The sequence below is a fragment of the Giraffa tippelskirchi genome, chromosome 1, assembly GCF_054371585.1.
Source record: "Giraffa tippelskirchi isolate mGirTip1 chromosome 1, T2T-mGirTip1v1.2.pri, whole genome shotgun sequence".
In the NCBI taxonomy this organism is placed as follows: Eukaryota; Metazoa; Chordata; class Mammalia; order Artiodactyla; family Giraffidae; genus Giraffa; species Giraffa tippelskirchi.
This window is the reverse complement of record NC_137275.1, coordinates 53,388,310-53,405,310: the sequence shown is the minus strand read 5'-3', so window position 1 is coordinate 53,405,310 and position 17,001 is coordinate 53,388,310. Positions and strand designations below refer to the sequence as shown.

The 17,001-nt window shown below is 40.1% G+C and overlaps 1 protein-coding gene across 10 annotated transcripts in view; it reads right to left on the bottom strand.

The window, feature by feature from the left end:
- PDS5A (PDS5 cohesin associated factor A) overlaps window positions 1–475 on the bottom strand; it is a 135,339-nt gene extending 134,864 nt beyond the window's left edge. For all 10 annotated transcript variants that reach the window (XM_081592180.1, XM_081592246.1, XM_081592191.1 and 7 more), the window contains exon 1: window positions 45–475. The gene's annotated coding sequence lies outside the window, so the exon portion shown is untranslated. The remainder of the gene's footprint in view (window positions 1–44) is intronic.
- Between the last annotated feature and the right edge of the window lie 16,526 nt (window positions 476–17,001).

Here is a 17,001-nt window from a genome sequence, read left to right as displayed (position 1 = left end):
CCTCCACCAGCCGAGGGCGGGAGCCAAGCCGCCGCCGCCTTTACCTCCTCCTCATGCGGGCGGAAGGTGCATCGAGCGCCCGGGCCTCTGTCAGGTGGTTGCGCCGCCGCCCCTCTCCGGGCTGCACACAAAGCGGCTCCGCGGGTCCCGCCGCCGCCGCCGCCGCCCGCCCCGGAGCGGCGCTGGGGCTGGCGGTGCCGACGAGGAGCAGTCGCCGCGGGGGGAGACGCGGGGCGAGTGAGAGCAAGGCGGGGAGACACTGCCGCTCTCCGTCTGGCAGAGGAAGAGCAGCCTCGGAGAAGGCTCCTTCGGGAGCGTGTGCGCGTGTGTCCGCCCCGGGCCCCGGCTGCCCGCCCGCCAGCACCTCGCGCCGGCCGGGTCCGCCGACCCGGACCCGGACGCCCCTCGCAGCGGCGCGCGCGCGGCCGTCCGTGCTCCCGGCAGCCGGCGCCTCTCGCACACACCGACCGGTCACGCGAGCGGTGCGAGAGCACGCGAGAGCAGGGTGCGCGCCTCGCTCCCGCCCCTTCCTCCCCGGGCCTTGCCTCCGCCTCCCTCGGGCCTCAAGCGGCGGCGCGCGGGGCAAACAGCGCCGCCACCCGGTTGGCGCCAAGACCTGCCTCACCGAGCGCCTTCGGGAGGACCGGACCGAAAAGGCGAGCAGAGGAGGAGCCTGGCTGGCGGGAAGCGACCCGGCGCCCGCGGCCTTTTGAGGCCAAGTTGGATGAACGGAGTTTTTTACCATTTGCCGCGGAGATGAGTTCATGACTTTTGGGGTTCATCCTAAACGACGTGGATGGAAATGGTTGAAAAATGGTTAATTACGCGGTGATAATGAACTGATTTCCTCCCTAGGGACAGAAGATTTGCAACCTGAGGAAAAGTTTTGCAACATGGCACAACGTGTGCTGCTCATTCTTGTTTCTTTTGACAGCCACCAGTTTGCCCTCTCCTCTTTAGACGTCTAAAATTAATATTTTGAAAACTGAAAAATATGAAAATTGCACTGAGTCGATCAGTTCTCAAAGAATAGACGAAATTTCGTGGACTGCACTCCCAAACCTAGAAAATCAGGATTTCTGAGACTGGAATTCAGAAATAAGCATGTTTACAAATTGGATAGATAGATCTTATGAATATGGAGTAACTCATTAAAAAAATTTTTTTTAAATATACCAAAGGATAGCTTTTTCTTTCATCCAAAGGAAAACCCGATGCAGTGGTGTTTGAGCAGTTTAAAATAAAAAACTGAAGCAAATGAACCTCGGAGGCACATATATAATTTCCAAAGATGAAGTTAAAAAGAGAAAATAATTCGAAATAGTCTGCAGCTCTTGAAACTGATCGCTACTGTAGTTTAAAATGATATTTGATTATTTGCATTATTCTTGATGGGTGTTAATTGGTCTTTTCCACATCCTTTGTTTGATCTTAAAAATATAGGTGCTGCCCTCACTGAATTGTTTTTCAAGTAATATACAAGGAAGCAATTATCTCAGAATCTAACACACCACAGTTGCTGATTTGCTAGAACTCTGCCCAAAAGTCAGAGCTTTGTTTTTAGACATTTAGAGTAGCAGGCAGAATCCATTAAGAAATCTTCATCCAAACTATTAAACTGACCAAAACCTACACTGTTTTTAGGCTCTTTCTCTCACATATCATTTTTAAAAATCTGTCACATTTAAATAAAGAGTGATTTTTATTTTCATTCTTGCCATTAGTAATTTACCCATTACTAAATGGAGTTTTGTATATATCCATAAAATTGTAATTTTAACTACCTACTTTGTTAATACTGTTTGATTTTATAAACACTCAAAAGACAGTAAGCCCTAAGGATCGTAACACATCAATAAGTTGAACTTTTAAATTCTAAATTGCAGGAATTCTGAAATTTCTGTTTTTAATTCCTTTTTAAAAAACATTTCCACTTACAGTAAGTGAGAAGTGATACTGATACATTCGTGAACAATTATGTGAAGAGGGCCTACTATACAAGGCACTGTTTTGAGCACTGAGAATAAAATCTCTAGTGGGGAAGAGAACAAAGATCCCTGCCTGTTGTGGTAGAGCTTAATTTATTGGGGGGAGATCAACAAAAATAAATAAACAAATTGCCATGGAAGAAAATGAAGTAGAGAAGAGGGGGGATGCAGACCACCTACAATCTTGGAGGCCTTCTGCCTTTGGAAAGACTTTGGCACATACTCTGAGAAGGAAGCGCTTTAAAAAGAGAAGTGATATGATTTATGTTCTATGATCTAGGCAACCTTGAACAAACTACTTAATCTTTCTGTACCTCATTTTCCTCATCAGTAAAACAGGGGTAATCGTTTTTATTTCAGAAGGTCATTATGAGGGATAAATAAATTAGCACTTGTAAAGTGCCTAAAATAGTAACTGGTACATACTAAGCTCTACATAATTTTTTAATATATGTAAAATGAACGTAACTCTAGCTGCTAGGCTAAAAATAATGAGGAGATGCAAATGCAGAAGTAAGATAACCAAGTATAAGGGGACTGCAGAAATTCCAAGGAGAGATGGTAGGACTGGATAATAACAGTGGATATGATGAAAAAAAATTTTTAAAAAAGAAAGGAGTTAAGAAAATAAGGTGACTCCAAAGTTTTTGGCCTGTGTAGCTGGACTTAGCAGTAGCAGCTGGAAGGATGAAGTTATCTTTAACTGGGAAGGGGAGGACTGTGCTTGGAATAGCGTTAGTCAGGATGTCATTTAGAATCTAAGCTATTTAAAAGTTAATTTAGCAAACAGTTACTGAGCTCCTATAAGGCATTGTACTAGGCGCTGGCAAATATTTAGAAAACAAGAAGACAAAGTTCCTGCTCTTGACAGGATCTGAGTCTAATGGAGGAATCACAGACATATGTACCATAATTCGAGGCAAGGCTGTGATTTATTCTACAAAAGGGATTTAAATTGTATTGTCTAAGAGCCTAAGAAAAGAATGCTATGGGAACTTCCCAAAGGTACAGGTATTTGAGGCTGGGCGTTGAAGGGTGAGTTGTTACTGAGTAGTTGTTGTGGGAACAGCAATAGCTAATAGAGATAACCACAAGGTGAAAAAAGGCTTGGAGATCATTAAGTGCAATTTCTTTTTGAGGAAAAGACTTTGGTGTGATTAGAACAATAATTGTATAAAAGAGTGGCTTGACTTTGTGAGCCTTATTCTGCCCTCATATAATTTCCATCAGCCCCCGTCCCATATACACATGTACAAACATATAATCTATGTACAAAATGACATCCAATGCAGCTTCAGGACAAACCTCCAACCCCCTATTTCAATCATCTCACCAACCATAATTCTTCCTATATAGAAATTCTAGATCCAAACTCTGGGGCACCACAACAATGGAAATGTTCCACACTTGCTTTGTCCAGTAGGTCCTAACCGCATGCAACTATGAAATGCCTGAAAAGTGGCTGATGAAATGGAGGAACTAAATTTTTAATTTAATTTAAAAAAATCTAAACACCCATATGTGGCTAATGGCTGCTATACTGGACAGTGCAGTTCTAGAGAACAGAGTTTGTAGGAGTGATTGACAAAAGGTAAGGGTAGAGGATAAACTGTTTGCACTAAATACTGCAGAGGTTGAACAGAGTGGCAATTTCAAAGGATGAACCAGGGTAATAGGAAACTAAAGCCATTTATAGTGAAAGTGAACGAAGGTAAAAATACCAACAGAAAAAATGCAAAAATATATAAGATATTTAAAGCAGATTTTATAAATACATGTTTTCTATTTATCTGAAATTCTTTATTTGCTTTTCAATTTAAATGTAACTAGCTAAATTTATCCTGAGTAATTTCACAGATTACAAATTTGAAACTTCCATGTACCTCTGGTCCCAGAGAAATTTTAATGATATGTCATAATTAGTGTGAAACTAAAAAAATGGTATTTTATTTTAGAGTCTTTCCATGGCAGAAAGTGAAGAAGAACTAAAGAGTCTCTTGATGAAAGTGAAAGAGGAGAGTGAAAAAGTTGGCTTAAAGCTCAACGTTCAGAAAACTAAGATCATGGCATCTGGTCCCATCACTTCATGGGAAATAGATGGGGAAACAGTGGAAACAGTGTCAGACTTTATTTTGGGGGGCTCCAAAATCACTGCTGATGGTGATTGCAGCCATGAAATTAAAAGACGCTTACTCCTTGGAAGGAAGGTTATGGCCAACCTAGACAGCATATTAAGAAGCAGAGACATTACTTTGCCAACAAAGGTCCGTCTAGTCAAGGCTATGGTTTTTCCAGTGGTCATGTATGGATATGAGAGTTGGACGGTGAAGAAAGCTGAGCGCCGAAGAATTGATGCTTTTGAACTGTGGTGTTGGAGAAGACTCTTGAGAGCCCCTTGGACTGCAAGGAGATCCAACCAGTCCATCCTAAAGGAGATCAGTTCTGGGTGTTCATTGGAAGGACTGATGTTGAAGCTGAAACTCCAATGCTTTGGCCACCTCACGCGAAGAGTTGACTCATTTGAAAAGACCCTGATGCTGGGAAGGATTGGGGGCAGGAGGAGAAGGGGACGACAGAGGATAAGATGGCTAGATGGCATCACCAACTCGATGGACATGGGTTTGGGTAAACTCTGGGAGTTGGTGATGGACAGGAAGGCCTGGCGTGCTGCAATTCATGGGGTCACAAAGAGTCAGACACGACTGAGCGACTGAACTGAACTAAACTTCCAGATATCACTGACAGCTTGGCTAGAACAAATATATGTAGGCACAGGATAATACCATATCTTTCTGTGGTGAATGAAATGAATTTGATGTTTCACTGATGACTAAAAATATAAAGTCTGAATCATTTTGGCTTAGTATGATCAAGATGTTAATGATTAACTTGTTTGTCATGGTAATTTAAAGACTTTATTTAAACCCTGTCTGATATCTTTGGCTTGGTGCACATCTCTTTTCAATTTAAAGTGTGAAAGCTGACCTGCATCATTAATTATATTAGTTTTCTTAAAATTTTTTTTATCAAAACTAAGTATTATTTAGCAAACTAAGGCTAAATATTTTCAAATACAAAAGAAACTACAGATATAAACAACTTGGGTAAATCTTAGTGACATAATATGATAACATGTTTATAAAGTTCAAAACAAGGCTTAAGATGTTGGTTACCCCTGGAGTACAAGGGAAAGCATGGAACACAGAAAGACCGCATGGGAAAAAGAATATATAGATAGATATGTTCTTGTTAAAGCTTTCTTCTTGAGTGTAGTTGTGGCTTCATATATGTTCATTATGTGATAGGTGAATGGATGGATGAATGAATGAGGGCAATCCATGGGCCAATAAGGGATGTGTTTATAACCCAAGTAATGTTCAGTCACTCAGTCGTGTCTGACTCTTTGCGACCCCATAGACTGCAGCACACCAGGCTTCCCTGTCCTTCACCAACTCCTGGAGCTTACTCAAACTCATGTCCGTTGAGTCGGTGACGCCATTCAAACATCTAGTCTTCTGTCATCCCCTTCTCCTGCCTTCAATCTTTTGCAGCATTAGGGTCTTTTCTAGGGAGTCAGTTCTTCAAATAAGGTGGCCCGAGTATTGGAACTTCAGTTTCAGCATCAGTTCTTCCAATGAATATTCAGGACTAATTTCCTTTAGGATTGACTGCTTTGATCTCCTTGCTGTCCAAGGGAGTCTCAAGAGTCTTCTCCAACACAACAGTTCAAAAGCATCAATTCTTCAGAGCTCACCCTTCTTTATGGTCCAACTCTCACACCCATATATGACTACTGGAAAAACCAAAGCTTTGACTAAACTGACCTTCATAGGCAAAGTAATGTCTCTGCTTTTTAATATGCTGTCTAGGTTTGTAATAACTTTTCTTCCAAGGAGCAAGCATCTTTTAATTTCATGGCTACAGTCTCCATCTGCAGTGATTTTGGAGCCCAAGAAAATAAAGTCTCTCACTGTTTCCATTGTTTCCCCATCTATTTGCCATGAAGTGATGGGACTCAATGCCATGATCTTCATTGTTTGAATGTTGAGTTTTAAGCCAGCTTTTTTCACTCTGCTCTTTCACCCTCATCCAGAGGCTCTTTAATCCTTTTTTGCTTTCTGCCATAAGAGTGGTGTCATCTACATATCTGAGGTTATTGATATTTCTCCTGGCAATCTTGATTCCAGCTTGTGCTTTATCCAGCCCCGATATACTCTGCATATTAAGTTAAATAAGCAGAGTGACAATATGCAGCCTTGAGGCACTCCTTTCCCAATTTGGAACCAGTCTGTTTTTCCATGTCCAGTTCTAACTGTTGCATCTTGACCTGCATACAGGTTTCTCAGGAGGCAGGTGAGGTGGTCTGGTATTTCCATCTCTTTAAGAATTTTCCACAGTTTGTTATGATTCACACAAAGGCTTTAGCGTAGTCAGTGAAGCAGAAGTAGATGTTTTTCTGGAATTCTCTTGCTTTTTCTATAATAGTTGGCAATTTGATCTCTTGTTCCTCTGTTACCAAGTGTCATGATTAATCTTATTCAGGGAACCTGAAATCCAGAGAGAAAAAAGACAAGCATAAGAAATTTTATATTACACTTTAATATTAAAAATAAATTATATCCCCCAAGGCTTACCTGTTGGTTCAATGGTAAAGAATGCGCCTGCTAATGCAGGAGATTCCAGGTCAATCCCCTGGTCTGGAAGGACCCCACATGCCTCAGAGCAACTAAGCCTGTGCACCACAATTACTGAGCCAGTGCTCTAGAGCCTGTGAACTGCAAATACTGAGCCCACTCACCGCAGCTACTGAGGCTGTGCACCCTAGAGCCCATGCTCTGTAACAAGAGAAGCCACGGCAATGAGAAGACTGCACACCACAACTAGAGAGAAGCCCCTGCTTGCCACAACCACAGAAAGCTTGGCAAAGCAACAAAGACCCAGCACAGACAAAAATAAATAAATAAATTTTAAAAAATAATTAAAAAAATTATATCCCCCAAAGTCAAAGAAATTCTCTCCCCATGATAATTTTTTTCTAATGGTGGTAGTAAAATGAAAAATATTTGGAATTATATTTTACATGAATGCCACTTTGCAGCCCTTCCTTAAATTGCTAGCATTTGGATGATAAGTGATTATAAAATTGAAAGAATTGTCAAGGTAATTAAAATTTCAATAATCACATTAAAGTGTATTTTTATTATGAAGTCTGGGATTCCAGCCTCTTAATGTTTTATATGACTAAAATATATAGGAAAGTAAACTTACGACAAATACTTCATTATGGTAAAGGCAGAAGAGATTCATTTATGGAAATACGTTAGAGAGGATAATCATTGCCTCCCTCCTGCAAACTCTTTTTAAGAGAGGTGTTCCTATCGTAGTCCTATATATTTCCTCTCTTTCTCTTTCCCTCCCTCTCTCTGTGCCCTGCCCCGCCATGCCCTCCTTCCCCTACAGCTGACTGAGCCAGCAGTGACTGAGCTGAGCCAAACAAAATATCATGAGAGGCTGTGAACTAATACTCAGCAACAGATAGAACTTTTAGCTGAATTTTGTCAGTGTAAAACGGTAAAGGTCTTCAGCTTTCTACATAGGAGTATGCTAAGGAAAACAGAGCTGTCCTAATTTTTGTCCCAGCTGTTCCATCTTTCTTGGACTCCACATAAGTGTTGTTTCCTTACAGTAAAATATCTTTCACTTGAACTAATGTGAGTAAATTTCTGAACTTTAAATACCAAATATGACCTGATTTAGAAATAACAATTGGACTTCATGAAATCTTAACCATGATCCACAAAACTAGCTTGACTAGGTCAATTTTGTTGTTCAGTCGCTAAGTCATGTCTGACTCTTCGCAGCTCCGTGGACTGTAGTCTGCCGGCCTCTTCTGTCCATAGGATTTTCCAGGCAAGGATACTGGAGTGGGTTGCATTTCTTCCTGTGGGGATCTTCCCCGGGCGAGGGATCGAACCTGCATCTCTGCATTGGCAGGCAGATTCTTTACTACTGAGCCACCAAAGCCCAGACTGGGTCAAATAGTGCCCTTGAAATTAATGTCTACTTGGAACCTCAGGTCATGACCTTATTTGGAAGTAGGGATTTTGCAGATGTAATTAGTTCAAACGAAGTCATACTGGATTAGGATGGGCCCTAAGTCCAATGGCTGGTATTATAAAAAAGACATGCAGGGAAGAAGGCCAGGGGATTATAGAGGCAGAGATTGGAGTCAGGCAGCTGCAAGCCAAGGAATGCCAAGGATTTCGAGCAAACACCGAAACTAGGGAAAGAGGCAAGGAAGATTCTTCCCTTGAGCCTTCAGAAGGAGTATCACCCTACTGACACCTTGATTTCAGACTTCCGGCCTCCAGAACAAGAAGAGAATGAATTTCTGTTGTTGTAAGCCACTGCACTGATGGTGTCTTGTTAAAACAGCCTTAGGAAATTCATACACCAGCTATATGTAAAATTTGCCCTAAAGTGGGTTAGTACCTGTAAAGAAGTAAAAGCATTTTACCTTCTGTAAGACAAATTTCATCACGCTCATTTTTGGACCTAACATTTGCTTATTTTTGACAGAGAAAATTTGTAGAACATTTATATATAAATGTTATATAGATAGATGTTTATATATAATTGTTCTGTATATGTTGTTCCTTTGCTAAGTCATGTCCAATTTTTGCAACCCCATGGGTTGCAGCACGCCAGGCTTCCCTGTCCTTCACTTTCTCCAGGAGTTTGCTCAGATTCATGTCCATTGAGTCGGTGATACTGTCTAATCATTCATGTTGACCCCTCTCCTCCTGCCCTCAATCTTTCCCAGCATCAGGGTCTTTTCTAGTGAGTTGACTCTTTGCATCAGGTGACCAAGTTATTGAAGCTTCAGCTTCAGCATCAGTCCTTCCAATTAATATTCAGGGTTGATTTCCATCAGAGTTGACTGGTTTGATCTCCTGACTGTCCAACGGACTCTCAAGAGTCTACTTCACCACCACAGTTCAAAGGCATCAATTTTTTGGCACTCTGCCTTTTTTAAGGTCCAACTCTCACATCCATACATGACTACTGGAAAAACCATAGCTTTGACTATATGGACATTTGTCAGGAAAGTGATGTCTTTGTTTTTTAAAAGTGATGTCAGTGTTTTTTACGCATATATACAGAACCTAGTAAAATGGTACTGAAGAATTTATTTGCAAGGCAGCGATGGAGAAACAGACATAGAGAATAGACTTATGGACATAGGGAGAGGGAGGAGAGGGTGAGATATATGGAGAGAGTAACATGGAAACTGGAAGTTCTCGGTTCACGTACTGCTGGAGCCTAGCTTGAAGGATTTTGAGCATAATCGTACTATCATGTGAAATGAACGCAGTTGTACAGTAGTTTGAACATTCTTTGGCACTGCCCTTCTTTGGAATTGGAATGAAAACTGATCTTTTCCAGTTTTGTGGTCACTGCTGAGTTTACCAAATCTGTATGTGTGTGTATATATATATGTATAAATGTAAAATATATATATAAATGTAGAACATTTATATAAATGTTCTATATCTTATACATGTAAAATGTAGAACATTTATAAAGCCATAAGTGCATTTTTCTCAATTATATTAAGTTTATGAGCCTCAATTTATCTGTGGAATCTTCATTTTCATTTTCCCATTTTCTCACATTCTTAGGAAATAATAATATGCAAGCAAATATTTAAGTAATTGTATAACTAATATGGAGAAACTGCAGAAATGGAACTTTTGCTTGGCAGACAGCTCCACCAAGCTTTGACTCAAAGTATTCATTGGCTAACATGGAAAAGTACAAAACTGAAATTTTAAAAGGAGTACAGGGATGAGAATATATAATGGGCTAAGTGACGTTGTACAAAAGTGAATGGACTAAAGTTAATGTCTGGTTGTTTAATAATCAATTGGTTCTTTTCATTATGTTCACTTTAGTAACTAAGAATTTTCATCAATGCAGTATTTTCTGACTTACAACCATCAAATGTCATTACGATAATAATTAGAAGATTGTAAGAATAAGTAACTGAACATCAAATTTCTAGTTTAACTGGAACTGTAACCACATCAGAACTGGTAGCCAGCACCATTTTACTTGTCCAAGGAATGTGTCAAGAATTTGCGTAACTTTTGCCTTCTGAATTTTTCCAAGTAATTCCAGAAACTGAATAGTTTTTGGAATGTAGACTACCTAGATAAATACTGTTTTGGAAAAACTCTTCAAAGAGTTCAATTATGCATAGACTTGTCTAGATATTAAAGAAAATTAAACAGTGAACCTGTAGAAAATTTAATAAAAGCTGTTTCACCTTCTAATAATACAGATTTATTATGATTTTCGGGAGATACGAAGTTTCTTGTTAATTAAATTTTTTGACAAATTGAAACTTAATCAGAAAACTCGTTTCCACTCAATTGACCGCTGCTGCTGCTAAGTCGCTCTAGTTGTGTCCCACTCTGCGCGACCCCATAGATGGCAGCCCACCAGGCTCCATCATCCCTGAGATTGTCCAGGCAAAAACACTGGAGTGGGTTGCCATTTCCTTCTCCAATGCGTGAAAGTGAAAAGTGAAAGCGAAGTCGCTCAGTCGTGTCTGACTCTTAGCGACCCCATGGACTGCAGCCTACCAGGCTCCTCCATCCATGGGATTTTCCAGGCGAGAGTACTGGAGTGGGTTGCCATTGCCTTCTCCACTCAATTGACTATACTACTAGAATATAACAGTTTTATTTTCATTCTTTAGGAAGAACAGGATAGTGAACATAATGGGAAATATTTGGTGATTGAACATAACCCCTAGTGCTTCAGTGTTGATAATCTGAAAAACACTTGAATTTGCAAAATGTGAGTGTAGAATCAGAGACTGATTGAACCAAACGTGTGTGTGATAAAATCCACACCTAATCAGATAAAGTACCTGAACTGCTTGGCACAGTACCCGGCACATGGTGTAGTGAGACTAGAATTTTCCATGAAAGTTAGTTTCATCTCTGTATGTATTGAGGTTTTTATTTGACTTTGCTTTGAATACAACAGGAGAGGCCAGTTAGGAACCTCTGTCAGATTGGGTTTTGCTACCTTGATCCACTTAGCGCGTACTGTGTGCAGGTTCTAATACTAAACGTTGAGGATGCAGAGATGGATAAGATACAGTCCCCAACTTCAACAGGCAATTTGAAGTTTCCCTGTGTTATTATGTTATTACTATATTTGCATGCTTTTGTGCTATTTTAACTTACTAATTTGGAAAGCAGAAGTCTGGACAAAAGACAGAATGAAATTGGGGAGATGGTGGGGAGTGAAGAATTTTCTTAGGTATAAGCAAGGAGAAAATATTAACCATTATTGTCTCCTGTTAATGGGATTATGGGATATGGCTTTCTCTTTCTTCATATTTTCACATACTTGTCAAAATTTCTGAAAGTATGTTCAGAAAAAAAATAGTTTCAGAATGCTTAAGACTGGAAAATGAATTTATTTTTAAAACATGGCAGATAAAATCTGCACCTAATGAGATAAAGTACCTGAAGTGCTTAGCACAGTACCTGGCACATGATGTATGCTTAATAAATGTTAGCTACTACTGTTAATATTGTTATCATTATTGCTGTAAGTTAGTTCACTTGGTTGCAAGGAATGAAAGAAACTAACTGAAGCTAGCTTAAGCAAGAACTAGAGAGAGAGAGGCAGACAGATAGATAGATACATAGATAGATAGAGAAACAGGGTGGTATCCCAGGAAACCCAAGAGCAAAATTACAGCTAGGCCTCAAGGAAGAAATGGAAGTAAGAACTGAGGAGCTATCACGATGCTATCTACTTTCCTCTGATACCTGCTTCATTCTTTGCTCTTTGAAGAGGCTCCTTTCTTTGCTTTTCAGTTCATATGACTTGCAGAAGAGAACCATCCATCTTCTTTACAACTCCTTCATCTTAGATCAGCCCAGACTAAACTAGCAGCTCTTTATTCAAATTTCAAAAGCTAAGGACAATACATTTAATTCTTTTTTCTTTTCCCTGTAGCCCTTATCATCTAGCATACTAAATAATTCATTACTTATTATGTTTATTGTGTATGCTTTGTCTCTCTAGGTGCCCATTACTGGTCTCATCAGCCAGGGCCAGGTGGGCAGGGTCATGTCTAAATCATACTTCTAGGTGAGCTACCACTAACGGACTGGGAGACCAACAGCAATTTCCAGAGAAAGGAAAGACTATTGAAAGGAAAGGAAAGGAAAGATCCCCTCCAAAGGTGTATCTTGTTGAAAGTAGTACCAAAGCAGTATTCTTTATATTTATACACTTCTCTCCTGACACAAAGTTCCCAAGGTATCTGCCAACTTGTTAAAAGGGAAAAAAAAACAAAACTCCCCATTAGCATCAGAACTAATTATTCAAATGTAATTTTCAAAGGTTTGACTTTTTTAATCTTAAAAATAAAATACATTCACATTTTAACAACTAATATTTAATATATAGTAATAAGTTCAAATTTTACAACGCAGTATCTTTTTTCATAAAATAAAACATAAAACTTTTATCTTCTAGATACTTCATTTCTGTACCCTGTCTGCATCTCAGATTCTCTCACTGTTAGTGTGACAGGACAGACATTCTTTTCCTCCCTGTATGCTGCTCCCTTCTTGGGGCAGAGCACCTACCACGGGAACAGAAGGAGCATTTGGCAGTGTTACTGAATGCAGAGGAAGAGACAAAGATCCCCTCAGAATATTAACACATGAGGGAGTTCAATTTTTGCAATGTGAAAAGTCTGATTGTATATACTCCACTGATAAGATTTGACACAGTTCAGGTCTCATCTAAAGGGGGACAGCCTGTGCCAGAGGTAGAGAAGAAGACATGAGATCATGGGGAAAGGGTACAAGTGTCATGAGAGGTTATGAAAAGAAAGGGTGGGGCTAAATGGGAGGATTGGACTTCCCAGGAGGTGCTAGTGGTAAGGAGCCTGCCTGCCAAAGAAGGAGACATAAGACACACTGGTTCAATCCTGGGACTGGGAAGATCGCCTATCCCAGGAGGAGGAGGAAATGTTGGAGGAAATACTCCAGTATTCTTGCCTGGAGAATCCCATGGAAAGAGGAGCCTGGCAGGCTACAGTCCATGGGGTCACAGAGTCAGACACTGAAGTGACTTAGCACACAAGGGGGAGGATGCTTCTTCTTTATTGACAGAGACGGAGATAGCTAGATAGGGTGGTTCTGTGGACTTAGATGGAAGAACCCCTGTCCACTGAGCAGTGGAGAAGCTGACGTGAAAAGAGTACATGCTCAGTCTCGTCTGATTCTTTGAGATCCCATGGACTGTAGCTTCCCAGGCTCCTCTGTCCATGGGATTTCCCATGCAAGAATACTGGAATGGGTTGCCATTTCCTTCTCCAGGGGATCTTCCTGACCCAGGGATCGAACCCATGTCTCCTGAGTCTCCTGCACCTGCAGGAAGATTCTTTTATTACCACTGAGCCACTTAGGAAGCCCTAGTGAAAAGAGTTAGAGGGACCCTTTCCAAACCCTTACTCTGTTGTGCATCTGGGGAGATGACACTAACTTGAAGCAAGGTACTGTTGTGTACATTCTGCTAGATTCCAAGCCATGTGAGGGCAGGAATCTGTGTTCATATTGTTCATGATGTATCTCAAATTCCTAGAACAGTGCCAGGCACCTGATGGCACTCAATAAATATTTGTCCAATTGATTAAAAAAGTTCTGGATTATGTGTCTATGCCTGACTGGCTAACAATATAGATATTTAATCTTGGGCTATACCACTGCTGTCTTCCCTAGGCATGCTTCTGCTGTTTCACTAGAAGTGACCCCGTATATTTGTCAAGCGATGTACAGAAGTACAGGAGCAGCAGAAGAAGACACTTTACAGGACACAAGAAAGTATTAAACTTTTTGCACTTTTGTATCTGACACCATTCCAGACATAGGAGAAATTAAGATCAACAATGTAGCAGAATTAGATGTTTACAATATTATTTAAAAAAAAATTTAAAATACAGAATCAGTTGCTCTCTTCTTTGCCTTTTCCTGGTATTTATCCAGTCACGTCAACTCTGAAATGGATTGTCTTGATATAAGACCCAGGAGAAATGGGAGAGTGTTACAAACTGACAAAAAAAATTTTTTTTTATAGAATGTCATTGCTTCAGTGATGCATAACAATATAAAATACATGTAAATAAATAGCTTCTTGGGCTTCCCTGGTGACTCAGTCATAAAGAATCCACCTGCCAATGCAGGAGACATGGGTTCCATCCTGGATCCAGGAAGATCCCACATGCCACATAACAGTTAAGCCCGTGAGCCACAACTATTGAAGCCTGCAAACCCCTTAGAGCCTGTGCTCTTTAATAAGAGAAGCCACGGAAATGAGAAGCCCTCCCATCACAACTAGAGTCGCCCTGGCTCGCCACAACTAGAGAAAAGCCCACGCAGCAATAAAGATTCAGCACAGCCAAATATATATAAATAAAATTATTTTAAAAATAGCTTCTTATTGTATTTGGATGTGAAAGTGCACAGGCAGAATTAAAGGTATTTTATTATTCGGTCAACTGACCTGTTTTAATATTTGAGGCTATTGTTCTGAATTTTAAAATTTTGAGTTCTGGACTGAAGTTTTGGGAAGTTTTCTAACAAAATTTCCTTGGCTCAATGACTTGCAAGGTTATTTCAGTGAAATAGATACTTTACTACTTATTCATGATGCACCCCTCAACTGACTCCCACAAAAGGATGAGACATGGTGGCCATAGCTAGACAATAATCACCTCTTACTGTAGCCACCAAGAGCTTTGTTACTGAACCAAATATGTCAATCCTGGCTTTTCACTTAGGATAAATTTTCTCACCAGGAACTCCTTCTGCTTTCTGGCAAATAGGATTCTTTCAGCTTTTCCCATCAGGCTACTAGGTACCTCCATACATAAATATAGTGGACAAAGCTTAGACTGAGGCTAAGCTAACACATTATTGTCATCATTTTACCTGTGTGTAGTTATTTATAGTTTTCACCCCCAATATCTTGTTTACTGCTGTCAACAACTCAGAAAGGTAGGTAGACATGGATTTACTATGAAACTAGTGAAATTTAAATTTCAGTACCCGCTGGGAAGGACCCTAGTGAAGTCACACAGTCGTAAGAGTTTGTAAAATTTGCAAAGTTTTTAACCACAATAGATTTAGACGATTGCCTCTATCCACTAGGACTACCCTTCCATACCACTTTTCTGAGAGACACTGGAGTGTCCTTAGGCATTCTGGGGGATCTGGCTGAGGGGAAGTTGGATTTGGTACATTTAATTTGGATTTAGCAATGGGGAATTCCCTGGAGAGTCAATGGTTAGGACTCTGTGCTTTCAATGTGGAGGGCCTGGGTTCCATCCCCGAGTGGGGAATTAAGATCCCACAAGTTGCATGACGCAGTAAGAAACAAAACAAAATGAAAACAAAGCCAGACAAACCAAACCAACCAAACCAAAAAAAAAGTAATTTGGATTTAGCAAACTACGTTTATGTGGTTTGCAATCACTTTTATGTACAGTTAACTTATTGCCAATTGTTTCAGTGTAGGAATGGCTTCCCGGAACGCTCCCTCTGCAAACTGTTGATGAATGTTGACAATGCAAAGTTTTAAAGGTTTGTCAATGGACAAGGAATCTTCAGATGCTTTGTGATCTTGCACTACATACACGAAAGAAACCTAATGGGTTCTTCAGGAATTTGACAACAATCGTAAAAGTTTATATGACATTGCTAAAACCCACTGTGGAGCTGCAATAAACTTTTTAAAAGCTATCAACAGGAAGGAACTTCCCTGGAAGTCCAGTGGTTAAGACTCTGCACCTCCAATGTAGGGGGCAGAGGATCCATCCCTGGCTGGGGAACTAGGATCCCACGTGTTGTGCAGCCAAATAGTAAATGAAAAAATAACAAAACAACTGGCAATAGGAAAAAAATTGCAAAACTAGATTGTTGTTGTTCAGCCGCCCAGTCGTGTCTGACTCTTTGTGACCCCATGGACTGCTGCATTCCAGGCCTCCCTGTCCCTCACCATCTCCCGAAGTTTGTCTAAGTTCATGTTCATTACATTGGTGATGTTGTCCACCCATCTCATCCTCTGATGCCCTCTTCTCCTTCTGCCCTCAATCTTTCCCAGCATCAGGGACTTTTCCAATGAGTCAGCTGTTCACATCAGATGACCAAAATACTGGAGTTACTCCAATTTTAGGACTGTATCTGTGCCTTGATTTATTTTTTTAATTGAATTATAATTGATTTTCAATATATTAGTTTCAGATTTACATCATAATGTTTCAGTATTTTTACAGATAATATTCTACTTAAAGTTACTACAAGGTAATGACTATAATTCCCTGCGTTATACAATATATCCTTGTTGCTTATCTATTTTATATATAGAATTAAATAGTTTGTGTCTCTCATTCTGATACCCCTATCTTGCCCCTCTTCCTTGGCTCCCTTATTGGTAACCAGTAGTTTGTTTTCTATGTATGTTTTGCTAAGTACATTTGTTTACTTTTTTAGATTCCACATAAGTGACATCATGCAATATTTGTCTTTCTCTGACTAATTTCACTAAGAACAATATGCTCAAGGCCCATCTACATTGCTGCAAGTAACAGAATTTCAGTCTTTTTTATGGCTAACATTCCATTATATATATAAACCTCATCTCTTTTTTGTCCATTTGTCTGTTAATGGATACTTGGGTTGCTTCCATATCTTGGTTATCGTGTTAATAAATAGTACTGCTGTGAACACTGGGGTCTATGTATCTTTTCAAATTAGTGTTTTCATTTTTTTCCACACAGGTTGGAGTGAAATTGCTGGATCATATGCTGATTTCATTTTAGTTTTTTGAGGAACCTCCATACTGTTTTCCACAGTGGCTACATCAATTCACATTCCCACCAGCAGTGTACAAACGTTCCCTTTTTGCCATACCC